At 39.5% G+C, this 19333-nt stretch overlaps 1 long non-coding RNA gene across 1 annotated transcript; it reads right to left on the bottom strand.

Moving 5' to 3' along the window:
• Window positions 1–344: 344 nt before the first annotated feature.
• LOC114068323 lies at window positions 345–3804 on the bottom strand. Its single transcript, XR_003573564.1, has 3 exons — window positions 3704–3804; window positions 1957–2194; window positions 345–472 (listed from the first exon to the last, which is right to left on the bottom strand). It is a non-coding gene; the product is annotated as an uncharacterized LOC114068323 (long non-coding RNA).
• Window positions 3805–19333: the final 15529 nt, after the last annotated feature.

Raw genomic sequence — 19333 nt, 5'->3', positions numbered from 1 at the left:
CTTGTGGGATCAACACTAAGTTATAAACCACGCAGACACTTGGAGTCAAAGCACTTCAATGAAGCTGGGCCCAATTCAGCAAAACACTGAATAATGTACTTTTGGCTCACCAAAGACAATGGGAATCAAACACAGGCCTGAAGTACTATAGGTCTGGATATGCTTAACCACGCATAGCACAGAGCTAAGTACGTTTTCCTGTAAGCTGCCTTGGCTCATTTGCCATTCCTATCCAAAACGGACATTCTCAGGAAACTGAAGAAAAAAATTGGTCCTTGTATCTACATAATTTATAGAGTTCGAATACTTGAACTTCCACATCTGTTATGCCACTAGGTCAAATAAAAGTGGTTTCTTAATATATCTATGAATGTAATATCTGTAAAGAAATGCCATTTACCGTGTAAGAAAGGAACTGCTAAAAACTTTCCTCTGTCCCAGTTATTTCAGATCAAAGCTATACAGTGAAAACCTGCTAAAAGGGAACCATATAAAGCATAAACCTGTTAGGCAAATCAAAGCAGCCAGTGGTAAAATGATAAAATACTAAAAAACTATTTAAAAATTGCATCCCTAAGACTCTCAGCTAGATGAATACATATTTTAATACTGCTTGACAAAGTGTGGTGTCTCTCATTTTTCTTCTACTACATAGTGTGAATAAAGAAATTATTTTCAGGGATGAATCTGTTCACCAGTGCATTCATTTTTCTTTGGCATATTGATCTCAACATTCCATTCTTCTGATATGAAGAATATGAAGAAGCTTTATGCACAGAATTTTGAAGCTGGAACCTAAGGTTTTATTTACCCCCATGTCATAGAAGATGTTTCCCTATCGTTCTTGTATCCTGGCCCCTAATCCTGATTCCAGAGAGGATGGTACACAGCAGCACCCCTTTAACATCCTACCAGTTATTTGTTCAGTAACTTTTAAAGCTTTGGAAACTTCTGTATGTTCCCTGAGGTACAGGAAAGTCTGCTTTTTCCTGAGTCTAAGCAGAAGTATCCCTTAAGAAGCTGTATGTGACCATTAAATCATTAAATAAATATTGTGACTATATTTCATTATTAATAATAAGTAATTATGTGCTCTTTTCACGAATTTTTAATAATGTAATCATTTACATTTTATTAATATATTTTTAATTTCCCTAAAATATGCAGGTTCCTTATTGGATGCGAACAGATTTGATTTACCAGTTGATAACCCAGCTCACAGTCTTTCTTCACAATTAGCTCTTAAATTGAATGAGCAAAGAAAGGAGGAGTGCGATTCTCAGAGGCAATTCTTTCTAATAAAAAAGCAAAGAACAGTGTGTATTTCAAAAAGTTTTGTGATCTAAAACAATGCCAAACAGTGAAGTTCTATCACATCCTGGTTCCCTGTACATTACCCCTGTTTACAGGTCCTGTCTTTCTGGGAGCATTATGATGTATTCCATGAGATGTGGGCACAAGGTGCCTCGGCACCTTTTATGGCTCTGCACCCTAAACTGCACAGTGCCAGTAATTAGGCACACACACAACTGCAAATCAGATCTTCTATATTCACAAGAAAAAATATAAGGAGGCAACTTAGAGACAGGATAGCACTGAAAGTTCTGAACTCTAATTCCAGTATTACCCCCATTTAAACTGCATGACTTGGAATGCCTGCTTCCTCAAAAAAGAGAGGCAGGATTAAAGAGTGAGTTGATTTAATAATTAATAATTAATTAATGAAGACTCCAGTCTACCTTTTGTCGGGATACAATCTCTACACATCATACTGAATATAAATATACTGCATATTTCAAGCATTAGTGAACAAAATAATCAATAGGTTCTCTGGAATTATCAATCTAATTTCAAGACAAGCTCATTACTACCACTACCACCTGACATCAGTGGCAGTGGTTTATTAAGCTCACCTGAATGAAAAGATGGAGTTTCTGCCCACCTGCACATACTCACATTCAAGCACATTTTCAAGTAAAAACTACTTGTGTCCTCTGTTCTCCTCAAACATGAGCTTTGTAGCAGGAAAGAGGCTCTTGCCTCCTCCCAGTAGAGAAAACTATTGGTTCTCTTGCTTCACCACTTCATCTCCTCTTCCAAACACAAACTCACATTCAGCTTCATCCAGTTTACTCAAAAATTAAATCAGTTAAAAATTACAGATATTTTCACATGACCTTTGGGAAAATCAAGCCTATAAAGACAATGTGTAATGCATAGATTATTAATCTAATGCATTCATGTAATTCATATAAATGCCTTGCAAAAATAACCAGAAGATCACTCACACCTTTGCTACTTGCAAGTCACCTACAATTTTCCATGAAAAATTTGTTTCCTTGTTATTACTGTTAGTCTTATGTTCCTTTTAGTCTTATGTTCCTTTTATCACCATAATAAACTGCCTTTTCCAGGAAAACTTTATCATTCTCGTCTGCTGGCCATAGCAGAAAACCATTTCACTTCTACAGGAGGGACATGTGCTTATTTTCAGGTCAAGCAATCAGTTCTACATGTTACACGTCATCTGTTGCATCTCCATCCATCACTGCTGGCCTTTCCTTGCCATGGGACAACCCCATCAGGCACTTTTATTATCATAAACCCACACTATGCTAAGCATAACTAATGTTAACCACACACTTAGTTTTTTAGTAACTTATTAGGTATGTCATGTAAGCTAATCTGCTGTAAAATATTCATCCCCCTAAAGGGATTAAAAGAATGACATGCTGCTGTTGTGGAAGTGTGAACTAGAAAAGTGCTGATTTCTCCGACAGGCCTGGGTGGCTTTTGTGAGTTCAGCCACATTAATGTATGGAAAGTAGAGGTTCCATGCTCTACTTTGGCTACAACATGTCAGTCTATCCCATTAAAATTATCTATGACTTTAGTCAGCAAAGATAAGTACCTTATCCTCCTGCCTCTGATCTTAAAACTGTATTTCATTGGATTTCATCTGGGGAAAGACTGGAAACACTGGACAGGAGGTTGAGTAAGCATAAAATTAATCAAAACCCCTTCTGAGTCTCTGTGTGTTGTATTTCTTCCTCTACCATTACTAAATCCCTATTATTTGTGTCAGCCATGTAAGCAAATTTTAATCTGGAAAACTGACTGAACACCATGGTATTTCTATTCCTTATGCTATAGATAAGGACACTAAAAGAACTGATGGAGACAGGGCACATTCTCCTTCTGGTAGATCCCGGATATTAAGGACAGCAATTTTTTTAATGATATGGATATATGTCCTACTAGCTATTTTCACATTTTAGGTGTCAAAATGAGTAAAACAGATATTTTTGAAGAAGGAATTAGAAGTCCATTTGCTAAGATGAAGGCACTTAGCATTCCTGTCATATCATATTTTGTTAGGAAGACCAGTAAAGAATGACAACTGTTAGACACTGTTCTTATTTCAAAACTTACTAATAAGTTATTTTTCTATCTCAAAAGACTTTGGAGTTCCTAAAATTCTGTCAGAGGAAGTCGTAATAGCTTCTAAGTAACCAAAATTTTTTGTTTCCATTCCTGTCACCACTGAACTTGAGAGGGAAAAGGTTATATGTTGTGGGAGGCTGACACCATATGTGCTTCCTCTATAAAACGCAGTTCCATTTGGGATTGATTTTGTAAGCAAATAGTGCAGATAGGGTGATAAGCTGTAAGCACATCACCCACTGTTTGAATAATTACTTACCAGACAACATTTCTGTCCCCCACTGTTCTCACCAGTCATCAGTAAGGCAGAAGGAAACTTGCAAACACCTTCTGACTCTATTCCCTAATTATAAAACCTCAAGATTATTGGTCGGGGTTTTTTACCCACTTGTGAGCCCACTGTCATGGTTTTGCTCTGGGTCAATTTGCTCTCACATCCCCCACACAATTACTGTAAGTTGAGAGAAGGTTTATGCAGACAAAAGAGACTGGATTTGGGAAAATAATATTAACACTTATTATTAGCAAGCTAAAACTAAAGAACTATATCTGCAACAGTTCTACTTAAATAAAAGTACTATGTATTTACAGAAATACCTCTCCCCCCTTTTATCAGTCCAAGGAGGAGAAGTAGTCTCTTCCGCTATTCTCGGAGCTCCAGGTCTTTTCAATAACTCTGCACCACTCTCGTTGCAGCTGGAACTCTTTCATCTCTCTTTGTCAGCTCCAAGGCTGTGCCTACCCCCTTCCGGGGCTAAGATCGGAGGCTGGGAGCTTACTCAGGCCTTGAAGGTCTTTTCTTCCATAGACTACAAGGGGATACTTGCCTACCATGGATCTTCACCACAGGGTCACCGGGGATAATGGCTTTGAGTCTACCCCTGTTCCCTGTGAGGTCCCTCCCCACAGGAGAACAGTCCTTGATAGACCTCTCTGACATGGGTCTAGCATGGATCCCACGCATGGATCCCACTTCCTTAACCCAAGCTGTTCTCGCTCCGGCATAAGTCTCTTTCGCAAGGTCACAAATCTTCAGCAGCAGCATGGATCCCACACACGGATCCCAACATCCCACCTGAGCCATCTCACTCCAGCGTAGGTTCTCTCAGGGTCACAAAATCTTCAACAGGACTCTGCCTCACCTCAGGTTTCTCATAAAGTCTCGGCTTCTTCATGCATCAACTTACTCCAGTGTAGGCTCCTCCACGAGCAGCATCGGGGTCTCTTTACCCCAACAAACTTTCACAGGTAGCAGGAATTTATTTTTCAGTCTTTTCCCTGCTGAAGGGAGAGAGCAAAAGGGGGAAGAAGCAGCCCCCCCCTTCAAACTTCTCTCCCCTGCTGCAGCTTTGGCCTTGAACACTTCCTTATCTCTCTGCTGGGATTCTTCTGCAGTGGTTTTTGTCCAAGCAGTCAGTCTTCTAAAGTTTTTTTCCTTTACTCTCTTACAGGAGAAAAGGGGGGCTTCAGTGCCACACCTGCCCCCGGCCCAGGGCCGGGGGAAGAGGGAGGCCTGGCTCCCACTTGGGGCTTGCCGCCTCTCCTACATGGCTACCGCTCCTAATTGCAACTGCGCAGCAATCTTCTCTTCTGTTTTCTTAAATATGTAATTAGTAAAGGCGTAACTAAACTTTTGATTGGCTTTTCCTTCGGAAATCCACCTGGACAAAACCATCCTCAGCCCCAGGAGCTGGCTGGTGGGCAAAATCACGACACCCGCTCATTCATCTCACCTCACTAGTGAGCCATGTGGAGGATGCAGTGCAAGCCAAGACTGTCTTTCTGCAATGTCTGTAATGCTCAGCTGCCCAAAAAACAAAAATACCAAAAGAAAGCATATCTTTAAGTCTGTTCCACTGAGCTGTGTTCACTTACAGCTCCCATTGAAACTAAATCTCTCAGATAAGCCATGCAAATAACAATGCAGCTGCTTCTTTCTATCTCCTGAAAAAAAAATACTCTTTTCATTTTGCAGTATTGGGAACATTCCATAGAGTCACCTTTTTATACCCTGCAGCTTCTGGTTCCATTGTCAGTGTTGGTGCTGCCATTCTCTGCCTCTGCTTCCTTAAGGTTCCCCTTTCTCTACCTCCACCACCAACCAGCACTTGTCAGATCATGGCATTTATTTTAAAATCCTTTCAAATCTTACCAAGTAACAGATAATCTTGCTGTGGTCATCGAGTATCTGCACTGATCTGCCAGGCCAACACAGCAGATGTTGGGCTGTGCTAAATCTGTGAGATTGCATCTGGCCAGCCCGTTTCCACAAACCTCAGCATTTAACACATGTAACTACTGTTTTAAGGGCAACTCCATAACATAGCTTCTGAAATTACATTTTCCCAATACAAGGGTTTCCTTAATAATATGTACCATTTCAAATGTGCTTTCTTCTCAAGCCAGAGTCTTGCATGACCTTCCTCCAGATCAGCACTATTTATTTTTTCTGCATGCCAGGGAAACATAGCAGAAAGGGTAAGAAAGCTGGTGTAACTAATAAAACAAGTAAGAACCGTGTAGCACAATTTATCTTCTTGGATAGGAAAAAGTCTCAGGAGAGACTTAATTCTTGGGGAGTGGTGATCATTTCACTTTTCCTCCTAAGGCTTTTCTCACATTGCAAGAGAATTTTACAAGAGGAGAATGAATCTTCAGTTGAACTTTAACTACAGGCCATCAGATTACAAGCTGAAGGAAAGGGAGAAGGAACATGACAACACTGCCAGTTCTTTTTGCGGAAGACCTGCAGCATCTCACTGCAAATGGGATGTCAATCCTGTAATTAGCAATTCAGTCAGCATTAATTGTGTGTGTGTTACTTCCCATCAATCACTGTCATTTCCATGTAGTCAGGATGTTTTATACAACCCAATTTGTAAACAATGTGCAAAAGTTTAACCCACTTTAAATTAACATTGTCAGACATGGCACATAACCTTCCATGAATATAACTGCGTGCAATTGTGTTTTGGCTCCTAAGTAGGGAAAGGGAATGTTTTAGCTATTTTTTTCTATAAATAAACTTTCAGTAGGACCTATCTTAGTAGGCCATAAGGGGAAAAAAAGCATGCATTAAAGGCCATTAGTCCACATGTAAAACCACTGTAACCAACCTGTAACACATACTTTCTTGTCGAGAGTAACACAAAACTGAAAGAGCCAGGAGAGAGAGAGTCAAAGGCACAGCTCATTCCAGAAATTCATATTTTATGAAGCAATATCTATTCTTGATTTAAGATGTGTCCAGCGAGACATAATCCATGGCTTCCCTGGCAACTGGGGGTCCAATTGTTAAAAAAAATATTGAATCCCTTAGCTCTTAATTTGCAAATTTCAAACATCAGAACTTGCTTTATTTTCATCTGATAGATTTCAGAAAGCCCTCCATAGGAAAATTATATTTGTCCTATATTATGAGAACATATAAATTATATTTCTCATATAATGACTGCTGAAACCATCTTTTCACCTTAAATTCGATAGATTAAGTAGATTGAACTCCTGGAACTCTTCCTCTTTAATAACATTTTTTCCTATGCTTTAATTATTCCACTGGCTCTTTTCGCTGGTGATCAACAACCTTGCTGAATTATGAACATTAGTCTTCCACTGGGAGACCTCTGAAAGTGCCAAATAAAACAAAACTTCTATTTAATATTCTCAGGATTGCATTAAAATCTTTGCTGCAAATTGCATTCTTCCTCTCCTATACCATATCCACTTCTGACTCAAAATTAATTGCTCATCCATTCCTTGTGAGCCACTTAGATCCTGTGCTTAATATGAGCCCTTGCTTCCTTATTTATGCTGCTCACTGTGAGATTCATAAACACTGAAGCACAACAGTCATCAGAAAACTTTTCATGTGTCTAAAAGAACGTCATGAAATGAAATGAATCACAGACTGTGACTTTGTCTTCAGCTGTCTCCTCTAGAGAGCTCAGCCTGGACCACAAACTGGAACTCTTGTGTAAAGCTGCCAAAAATGCAAATGCCAAACTGGCTACCAGCTTTTCTTTCACTTAACTCCAAGCTTAATCTAAGAAGCATATACATTGTACATCCTAGGCACAGTTTGCACAGTTTTAGGTCAACTATCTGTTTAAAAGTCTATCTCTTTAATAATGGGTTATTTTCGTAACAGAAAGTATCTGTGTATAAAAGTCGGCAGAAACAGAGGGACATCTTTTCACATGTGGTAACTTCTGCCTTTTTCTTACCCCCATTTTGGACCACAAGTCACCAGGCCAGGAATGCTGCATAGAAATGTTCACACCTCACTGTGTGGCTTCGAAGACAGAGTTAAGTTGATGCACCTCACTGATCCTCTAAAACCTGGGACTTTCATTTTAGCACATATATATATTTTCTTTTGATAATCCAGCAGATATGCAAGGACCAAAAGCTGTGCTGTATCTGCCTAAAGTCTAGTGCAGGTACCGTATTCATGGCCCCCACTGCCATTATGGCTTATTGGAAGGTGTCCATACAAAGGAGATCACAAACCCCAAGGACTTCAGTGTTTCAAAGCTTTCACCAAGGCCCTGAACTCTGAATTTTTATGTGGACATACAGCATTCTCTTGATTAAATGGCTAGTACAGTACAAACGAAAAGAACATGAATTTAAGATTAGGAAATCTGTCAAAGCACATGGGGAAAAGTTGAAATAAAGATGCACTGACTATGCTCACAAAACCAAAACTGAGATTTGAAATGGGATGGCTACAATCGAACTACCCAGCTCTCACAAAGCCTGATGGCTTTTTCTGTTCCCTGCATCTGGAACACACGTGTGTTTCACATCAGCACAACTGATTTTGTGCCATTTCTCCAAAGAGGCTGTTCTTTGCAGAATGAGCAATCTTCTCAATCATGCACATAGCTCATGGATGAAAAAAGGAAAGGAAGAGTCTTCCACCAAAGGACACAAACTATCCACACTGATACCTTAAATTATATTCCCATATATTCTAGGATGAAAGGTACACAGAATAAAACTTTGTATGACATGAGTAAAGGTTTTACTCACCTTCCCACCTAGCAGACAGGAACATTTAATTTACTTATATCTTCTGTATTCTGCTATGCATTTATATTTTACACTGGTTTTTACTGTTGCCTATAAATATCTACTGATTTAGCTATAAAACTCTCCTACAAGATTTGAAATCTACTTAAAAATATGGATGAAATAATGGAGGAGATGGTTGTACTGAAGAATAAAATTGAAAAGGCTAACAAAGTTTTGATGTTTAAGGGACTTATTGACAGCATTCATGGGAAGAAACAGGATTTATCAGCTCAGTAATTTACTGTGCACAATTTTTCCATTGGAGGTACCACAGCAAAACAAAAGTGCCCAAAGGAAGCCCAAGCCAATGTTGTTTGAGATTCTGGAGTCATTGTTTAGGCAGATACTTAACAATGTTGTTGTCTCCCAGCATGATTAATCTTATTACTTGCAATGGAACTATTCACATGCTTCAATTAGGCTTCCTGGAGTATGTTTACCCAAAATAAAAGGGAAAAAAAAATCACTCCCTTCCAAAGCATCAGTTGCTCACAAAACTCTTTAAACTAGTATTTTGTTGTTACAGCTTCCACAACTGGCTGCCTCAAAGAGCACCACAATACAGCAGGCTGACCCCCCTCAGCTTAAAGCAACCTATCACCACTCCTTGTATTTTTTGCTAAAGTTTTTTTATCCTTTCTGACTGGATTCCTTCCACACACCCTGTTTCTCACTTCAGCTTTCTTCCCTTAGAGGATGGATCTCCACTGAGCATCAGCCTTCTCGTAATTCAGATGCAACAGGAGACATTTTACAGTGACATAGGACAGAAACGACAATATTTATTAACTGCTTAGCATACAGCACCTTAAGGTCCCTAGGTCAGAACAGATGAGCAAAGAGTTACATTAACTTTTCTTCTCCTGAGGAACAGTTTTTATTCTCTCCATGTGCTTGTCCATCAACTCAGCACTGCACTTCAGGCTGCTCTGGTAGAGATTCCTTATGTTCTTCACCACATACGACCAAACATCCCATCACGTGTGGCTGCTGTACTTCACAGTAACACTGCTCATTTTAAGATAGTTCTTGGAAGTTCACTGAGATTTGCCTTTCTGACCAGCAGCTCAAGAGAGAAATGACTCCCTTGGGTCCTGTCGAGATACAATGCAGAAGTAAATGAGTAACAGCATCGGGTACATTTTTCATAAAACAGAATGCAAGCATTGGCTGTTTCCTCACAGTTGTCATTTCCTATCTCTTTGAAAATACTATGGTGAAATTCTGTCCTTCTGAAATTTTGGGCACCTTAAAGGAGTCAAGACTTTACAGAGGTTTGTTCCCTTCATGCCCACGTATTGATGTCTGGCCATGAGTGAAAAGCCTGGTGCACACCTGGTTTTTGCCCTGGTTTGCCAGGATCCACCAGCAGAACTGGGATGTCACCTTACCATGCTTCTACCCCCTGCTTCAAAATGAGGAAAGCAGGTTTTGTTCTTTTGGGAGTTAGAACACGTGCTAGTCCACAAGTGACAAAAATGCTGTTTCTAAACTGCTCATCTCAGAAAGGAATATCAGATATCCACTGGGCCAAATTATTCCTCGAGTTCAGATTAAACTCCGCAAGATAGAAACATCGTCAGTCTGCTCCAAGTGTAAAGACAGCTTTCCAAGAAACTACAGGCCTCACCTAGAACATAATAAAGGGGACAATAAGCTATGAAAATGTCCTGGAAATTTGTAGTCACTGCTTTACACGGAAGTTGTGATATTAATAATCCAGTCTCGCACATCCAGCTGAGCGATGTTCCACACTGCTTTGCAACATTTCTGCTTCAACAACCTTGTCTGCATCAGTTGATGTTGACACAGGAGCTAACAAAAACCCTTTTTTAAAAGCAGAGGTTTGTGATTAGTTTTTGTATCCAATTGCACACACAAACACAATAACAGATGGGAGATTACTAAAGAGTAGCAGAGAATGAATTTTCCATGTCATTATCTTCCAGAGAGGAGAAGTACAAAACAACACCTATTCTATTACACGTCTGGCACAATGGGCTTCTGTCTTTGGGCCAGATGTGATCTGTTTTTAAAGGAAAGTGGAAATCTAATTAGAACGGACTGCAGAGAGGCTGACCTTATACTCATCTGAGTTTTCATTAAAGCAGCTACCTAAAGCACTTGCTATGTTGTAGGCTGCAGCTGTCAGCTTTGAGAGCTCCTTCTGGAAGCCCTAAAGAAGAATTAATTGTGAGGTAATGATTGCAGGAGTGCAGATAGCAAAGCTTGCTGTTCCATTACAAGAATAACCTTTTAATTATCAACAGTTAAAAGAGGTCATTCCTATGGACATTTGGTCAAATTCTAGGAATTGTTAACTTCCCACAATTCCCATTAATTTCAAAGGACCTTTCCAGGATTTATCACCACTCAGGATTTCATCCAGTCATGGTAATTGGATTTTTTAAACCAATACTTTCTTCTGAAGTTTCAGACAGCCAGCTAGACCTGCTGTTGGATACCTGATAAGGTCATTTGCCTTTTTTTTTTTTTAAAGTTGCATTTGCTCTTTAAAGTTGTTTACTTTAAACAGTTTACAGGCCTTTATTTACAAATACATTTAAGGATATCAATATATTTCATCTGCTGGTTTTGCCCTTCAGTATGCAAAATGACTTGAGAGGATGTCATAAAAAGAACTGAGTAGAGAGTATTTGCCAACTCATCTCCTCTCCCAATTAAATTCATGGGTTTAAGAATCCAGACCTTTCCCTTGATCTGACAGGTAGCAGAACAAAGCACTTGTATTTTAGGTGTTGTCGGTCATGTTTTATCTGAAAAAGACATTTACATACTTCAACAATGCCAAGAACACAGGCTTCCAAATTCATATACAAAATGGAAGCATTCATTAATCACCAATTAACTAGGCAGCAATCCAGAAGAGCAGCTTGCTCCGAGAGCTTGATACCAACTGAACATCCATCAATAGATTTCTAATATATCTGAGAACATTTTGCAGTCCTGAAAATTCCAGCCACAGAAATGTCAGGAAGAGACTGCAATAATGAATAATTATTTGTTATTACCACCAATGAGTTAATATACTAATGGGTATCTACTTTATTCTTCACTTGTAAGATTGTTAATGCATGTTTTTATGTGGGAACATTACTCAAACTCCTAAACATGACATTACCCTTAACGAGGATATTCTGATACTTTGCTGAGCAGAAACACTGCAGTGTAGAATAAATGCTACCCGTTGTTTAATTGCAGCATTGCAGTTCTGCAGGGACTTGTGTTAAAAGCCAATGTCTCTTCAATATTGAGTTTCTAAATTAAGATGTATACTCTAACTGATGCAGAAACATAAGAATATGAAACAAGAATTCAGTTTTTCTATAATATAAAGAGGTGGAACGATCACCACTGTCACTGTAGGTCCTTTGGCATCACGTACACCAGTCCACAGTGGAGGCAGCTGGGCCCAACCCAGAAACACGAGATTGTCCTTATGGGTACAATTGGTATAACACTTTTGCCAGATTCATAGTGATGTTCACCTCTTGAACAGGTCTGTGGCTTCATTTTTCACCAAACCCTCTTTCTTGGACAAACCAAGCCACTGACATAGGAAAAAGGTTTCTCATGCTGTCTCTAACACCAGCACTTCACTGCTGCCTGTTGGTAGCTATGAGCATGAAATATTCACCAGAAATTTGCCCTCAGTCTTCCCATCACAGAGACTGGTACAGAAATGTCCTAAGTTGCTGATGCTACAGGCCAGGAATGAATGGGTCATGCCTGGAACAGTTCTTCAGAGAACACAGTTTTTCTGGCAGACCTGCTGTGCATCACACACCACCTGCATCACACACCAGCCTCACAGGACATCCAGCCCATACAATAGTGAGGAAAAACAACTTTTTTCTCCAGTGAGCAACAACAGTTATGCTAACTGCCAGCAAAACAAACCAGTAAGTTTTTCAGCCCTGCTGAAATCACAGACAGCTCTGCAGGGGCATCTTTGTTCATCCTCAAAGCTTTTCAGAAACACTGAATAATCTTCATATTCCTCCTGTGGACAGGAAAGTATTAGTACCTGCCAATTAAAACCATCACAGAAATAGAGGCACAGAGAAGCTGTAAGAGCACAGCTCACACGTTCTGAGCGAGTAAGACTGCCCACTCATTCTTCAGCTAGAGAACATTTTGCTTCATTTGAAGTTCTGTGGTTTTTTCCTTTGCTTTGCTCAGAGCCAGCATAATTGGTATCAAGATGGGGTTCTTGCTCTTCCTGGCTCCCCAGTACAGTCGATGATAATAAAAAGGAGATAAAACAAAGGGTCCTGAGCGGCATTTGGAGTATCAGCTCTGTTTTGCCAATTTTTTCAAAACTCACAGATAAAGGTTGTCTGGCTGAACATCAAAGAGAAACTCAGCTGGGCCTTCTCTGGAAACGTGGTGAATCCATTGCAGTTCAAGAACAAAGAATAAAAGAAGAAATGGAGCATGCTCACCTCTGAAAATTATATCCACAAGGATGCTCCAGCAAACTGCTTTCTGCAGGAAAGAGCTTTATCTGCCTCCTTCTCACCTTCCACGAAGATGATTCAAAATGCATTGTAACAATTCAAAGTGCATCAGTACTGAGGAAGTAGATGAGAATCCTTAAGTATTTCCTGGTTGTGATATTGTGAAAGATAAAAAAAAGAAGATAACTGTGTGCAATTCAGTTCTGATAATCTCCGGTCTATCACGCCAACCTGCGGTTCAGAAAGAGACAGTGGTTAATAGATACATGTGGAATCTTGCCTGCCATTTATAAGGGAAGGAGGGGAACAGGGAGAAGGGAATAATTTTTCACTGTTCTCTCCAGAATCACAGTCTTTGCACAGATGGAAAAAAAAAATTTGAAAGCGGAAGCCAATTTTGGCTGCATGAACTACAAATTCTGCCTCACAGCAGGAAGAGAAGAGTAAGAGCTGAGATTCACCTTCATCTGGCTTACAGATGCTCAGTCAGATCTCCCATCACAGGCTCAAACCCCTCCAAAGGAGGCTGTGAAAAGGTACTTGGAAGAGTTGGAGGGCATATCAGACCAACTGTGCTTTATCAAATTGCCCCAAACAGACAGCAATGTGATTATTCTTTCAAGGCATTCATTTCTCTTCAACCAGAAATAGTTGTTCTAGTTGTCTAAACTAGAATTACTGGTTTTTCCCTCATGAAGGTGAGATCCTTCATGAAGGAGGGTCCAGGCTTTCTTTCACCTGGTACATAAGAGATAATAGTCTTACCATTTCATGCCAAAAATAAACTTTTAACTTGCTTGCTTTGACACCACAATTTTCTCTGCCTTATTTTAATATCCAAATCAATTCAGAATGCATAGCAGATGCAGGTATCACAAACAATTTGATAGATCGCTGAAAAATTAAAGGTATGGTACTATAATGGAATCAGAAGAACAGATGGAAGCTCCAACAATGACTTGAAGGTACAGCTGAGCTGTGTCCTGGAAAGGATCCAGAAAGTTTCCTAAGTTGAATAATGGTGGGAGACAGTACCTAAAGAGCTTCACACCCCACACCAGCCATCACTGACTGCACAGGATATACAGCATCAATAGTTAAAACTCAGGCATCAGGTAGATCTCTGACACTCAACAATTGCTTTGGCATGTCCCTATTTCCAGCCTGTACCATTCTATCCAGGGAAGAAAATGGTACATTCCATCCACTTTTACTGCCAGTGTGCTCTCTATGCTTTCCATAGGTGGGGATATATGCGACTTGAGCTCCACATCAGTCATTTAAATCTCTGCATGGAGCTAATCCTCGATGGACTCAAACTTGGGTCACTTCTAGCAGTCAGCTCTCCTGGCAAGCTGTTGTGCATGCTCCAAGGACGCCCTAGATCCCAATGCATCCTTGCAGAGTCTACCCACTGCAGAAATCACACACTGATAAATACATTAGAACTCTGACCTAAGTCTGTAAGAAAGCATTTCTCCCTTTCTTTTGCACAGTTTGATACCCAGTCATTGGCCAGGTGGGACACAGCCTTAAGTTTGCTTTCTGCTAAGCTTGGCTCAGCTCTTTGTGGTCTGGTCTTATAATCAGCTGGAAAATAAATGTATTTGAGCTGCACAGGCAGAACTGGAACAATTCCATCAAGAATTCTTGAAGCAGGAAGTTTCATAGGGTTTTCCGCGTCTATCAGATTCGGACAAATGGAAAACAATAAAGTGTAAAACCTGAAGGATTTAGCATAAACTGTAATCTATATTTTAAAATGGAGTTCACAGTAGCTCATCTTCAGCCTTAATGGAATTGCTTGTATTCACTGTGCAAAGAATGCTACCTCAGATGAAATTTGTGGTACTGCCTAGTTCTTGCAGACAGTGAAGTCTACTGAACAGTGGCAACACTGCATTTATTTGTATGATTACTGTAGTAATGATGATATTTTTACAGAGGTGCAGCATGAAAAGACACAATATTAGACTATTTTCACAACATTTTTACTCAATTACTACACTAGATAGGGTCTGTGGGCTTTCTGTCTCAAGTCACAAATTGTAAAATTATGTTCTCCTGTTTGATATCCCATTTTCCTTTCCTGCATGTTTTTTTTAAGGTGGAGGTACGTTCAAATATTTACCTTATATATGTCATAGGTCACTAGAATGATAAACTTTTAAGCAACAGAAGCTAGGATGGTCCAAGAATATGCAAGTCACAATTACAACTTATATGTCAGTCTTTTAAGCCTTACCTTGAGCATCTAACTAGTCAGAACAATGGTCTGCCAAATTTTACAGCACGATAATGACTAGAGAAAACAGTATTAGCTGGTGATCCTCTACTTTAGTGAACTGGTAAATGGAGTTTACATGTTTAATTGAGTAGTGGGGCTTTTTATTGCACTAAGGTCACAACCAAGCTGAGCATTGCCCTACAGAAGCTTTGTAGTACATTAACACCTCACAGAAGAAAGCCTCACTCCCCTTAATTAGCAAAACCAAGCACAGTGCAGAAAACAGAAGAGGCTTACTGAAGTCAAATGGCAGATGTATGATTAAAAAGATCCCAAGACTCCTAGATCCTCATTCATCACTGCAGACTATGAGGTGCTCAAGGTATTTTTGTGTGACAATAAACTACCACTTCCAATCCCAGTACTAACACTAATCAGTAAAAACAAACAAAGAAACAAACCAACAAAAGTCTACCTTCTAGATAGAAACTCTGAAAATGCGTTGGGAAAACCTAGCAATATTTATCCCCAAGCAGCCAAAGTAAATGATTTATTTGGTTCAGTCTGCAGCAAGATTCTGTTGTCTTTTTCTGCACAATAGTTTGCACAGCTATAATAACATAAAGTGGAATGTGAATAGCCTATGTAGGTTTAGGCTAATTTATTGCTGAGAAATGTGTGCTCTGTTTACAATGAATTCCATGTTTTCCTTGGGACTGCCAAATGCATTTCTTCTCAGAGAACTGTTTTGTTTGATAGTGTTCTTTTGTTTGGTTAACAGGCATGCTCTCATCCTGTCCCTTTTGATAAGAGTGACAGATCGCAACACAATTAATGGATAAATAGCCAGTGAAGTTTGCAGGCCTGTCCCAGGATGCCACAATGCAGACATGCCAAAAGTTTTACCATATAATTACCTTGAATATTACTGGAGTCCTAAGAACACATTTGATGGAAAATAAAAAGCCAACAACAGAAAAGAAAGAAGGGGGTTATAATAGATCACTGGAGGAGACAGAGGCTGACAGAGGTTTAAGTACTGCTATGAATACTGAGTGCTACAGGAAGGAGGGTTTCTGTAGCCATGCACAGACAGTCATTATCAGCAGGTCTGGAGTGGTAAACTCCCTAATGTTTATCTAGACCCACCGATTTTTATTTTCTTTAATTTTTTTTAAGGGGCTTATTCTCTCTCTTGAGGGGAAGTAAGACTGCTGGGAAGAAGAGCCTTTATAGCATGTGCGGTGAGTGAGATGGGAGTGAAGCTTTTGAGGGTGTACAAGACTTTGCATGTCATTTATCTCAAACTATTAGAGCTAAGGAATCTTACATTCCTCAGAGGGTTAGTGAAAAGGAATCAGCAGAAGGATTTTTCAGTAAATGTGAGCTTTTATAGTGCATTTTTAGTTATCGTCATCAGAATTGCTTCTTTTAAACAAGTAAATGGTACTAAAAATAATCCCGATACAGTTTTCTAGGAACAAGAAGATTAATTACTAGCATATTTTAGCCCTGGCATAGCAGAGCATACAGTCACAACAGCCATGTTGTACAGTTACCAGGTTTTTATGTGTTTCCTTGTGGTATTGGCACAGATTGGTTCTCCCTCTCCTTTCCTCTTTGCCTCATCCTGCAATTACCATTTCATCTTTGACAAATCCATTACACAAAGCATCACTCAAAATAACAGAGGAGAGACCTCTTCTATCTCCTGCTAAATACCTAAACAACTAGCTCTGACCATACTTGAAACTTTGAAAAGAACTGAAACTTTCTTCGACATTTCATTTTAGGTATGTTGAAAGCAGTCACCTTCCTAAAAAAAATGTATTAACTCTGCAGTAGCTTGTTGTGTTTACTGAAGGCTTTTAATTGATTCAATTTGATTTTTAATATTGCTTAATTCTAAAGTGCTGCAAGCTACTGTCTTCATTAACAGGCTTATTGGACTAAATTCAAAAGCTTATTGGAATAATATTTAGAAAACAACTCCTTGTTTATGCTGCTTATCCTCCCCTGATCTTGGACTCTGCTGCATTAATGCCTCTTTCATCAGCCACAGAGTGTTTTAGAGCAACCAGTAATGACCAGCAAGGGACTCAAACATCACACAAGGTGCATCCACCTAACTGAGTGAGGTATCCAACAGGGGAAGGATCAGAGTTCATTTTGCAGCAATCTCTCACAGCTTCAGGACAAAGTGTCCATGTTGCACCTTAACTATCAAAGATGTGGGCTGGCTGCTGCAGCCCGGAGTGCACACTGTGTCTGAGCACTGCCTGCTGGAGAGGTGTACACTTAGTCTGTGGAAACTCCCCTTCCAAAAAACCTCTGTAATACACAGCATCATTACAGTATCTGTTAGCTCCACATTGAAAACAGAGGTACTAAGTGGGATTACTCACAAATTCTCTCAAAAATTCCGCAGGGTGTCTGGTTTCTTAAAAACTGAATACAAACCTGCCTCAGTTATGTGATCAAAATGTAAATAAATTACCACAGGTTCATTGAAGAGGAGAGAAATGACACTGTTTGTCCTTCCTTCTAACTATTTTTTAGACCAACACATATAAATTTGGGATTCTGTAAGGAATTCTGTAAGAATTTAGTGCTTTAGGAACATTATCTTATCTATGGGGTACATGCTGCCAAGGTATATAAATCGTACTCTTTCAGTCTGTGCTGACTCAGCTGACATTGTGAATCACTTGCACAAAATAGAGGGGGTGCATTTTGCATATATATATGTATATATTTGTATTAACATACAAGTACCTATCAGATATTCTTTACGTTCTGCCAGAAAATTTTAGAAAACCAACCAACCAACCAACCAACACCCCCAGATTTTGTGTTATTAACATTTGTGCTACAAATGTGTTTTATTTATTTATTACACTAGTTATTTCTTTAAGTAACCTTAATCTTTACATTTGGATAGACATATTTATTCATTGTTGTCTCCAGTCATTTCCTCTGCCAGTTCACTTCAAGTTTTTTAAGCCCCAGAATAGCAAGAAATATCCTTGGTATTAAACTTAGAGCTTAAACTAGGACCTTCAGAAAGATGTTTATATCCAGGACCTGGAATTTCAGTAAAGCTAAGGTCCTCTTGAACTAACAAAGTGAAAGCAGGCAGATCACCACAGAAATTCACTGTCAAGACTCTGAGCACATCATAAGAACAACAGAGAGTGAAAAATGGGCTGGTTAATACTCAGCCTTTGAAAATCTGACATTGTAATCATAACATCACTTGCTGTAGTGGAGAGCTTTGCAAAGTGTTCCACAGACAACACTAACTGTAATGAGCCACACCAGAAGTTATTCCCTGCCTCAGTATCCAAAGCCTGCCTCAACAGCCTACTGGTTTCCCCTGAAACTGCCCAGGAGCTCTGGCAAAGCTGAAAACCAAGATCTCAAAAGAGAGTGGTTTAAAGGCTCATGTACCTCTTCTTCCTGCTGCTCATCATTCTCCCCAGTCTCAGCAGTGAGGAGCTCACATTAGAGCACATCACGTGAAATAGGGTCTTACAAGGTTCACTGGTCAACAACTGAGAATACACTGGATTTTAAATTGTACCATGCCCAACAGAAGTCTTACATACACTAGTCTTCTACCTTATGCAAACCAAAAATTTCAGACATATCACAGTCGATCCATGTATCGTTATCCTCAGCCACAGTACACATCAGGGCAACAACTGCTTCAGAGTTCATCAAAACATTAACTCATATTTTCCTCACTTTAGCTCTAAATCAGTTTTCAAAAATAGTATGCATTTCAAAGTACATCAATTTACCTGCAATGCAAAATTATTCAATAATTTTCTGGGTGTCCAGTCCATGGTACCTGAAAAGGGCACAGTTTTCAGTTCCAGGGATCAATACTGAGATCGCATTACTCAAAACTTAAAATACCAGTTTTGGAATCCAGTGATGGGAAGCTTATATTGCTTGAGGCCATCCCACATCTGTAAGCAAAGATGCAATAGTCAAGGACATTATTACTTCTGTAACAGGTATTTCTAGTTCTACTGTTTTCACTGCACAGAATACCAGATCAGAACTTCTTGAAAAACACCTGTACTGCTTGTAAAAAGTA

Source organism: Empidonax traillii, unplaced genomic scaffold (assembly GCF_003031625.1).
Source record: "Empidonax traillii isolate 1590-97213 ecotype Southwest subspecies unplaced genomic scaffold, ASM303162v1 scaffold1039:size287584, whole genome shotgun sequence".
In the NCBI taxonomy this organism is placed as follows: domain Eukaryota; kingdom Metazoa; phylum Chordata; class Aves; order Passeriformes; family Tyrannidae; genus Empidonax; species Empidonax traillii.
Note: the sequence above shows the minus strand (reverse complement) of the source record. Positions and strands in the feature narration are given on the sequence as shown.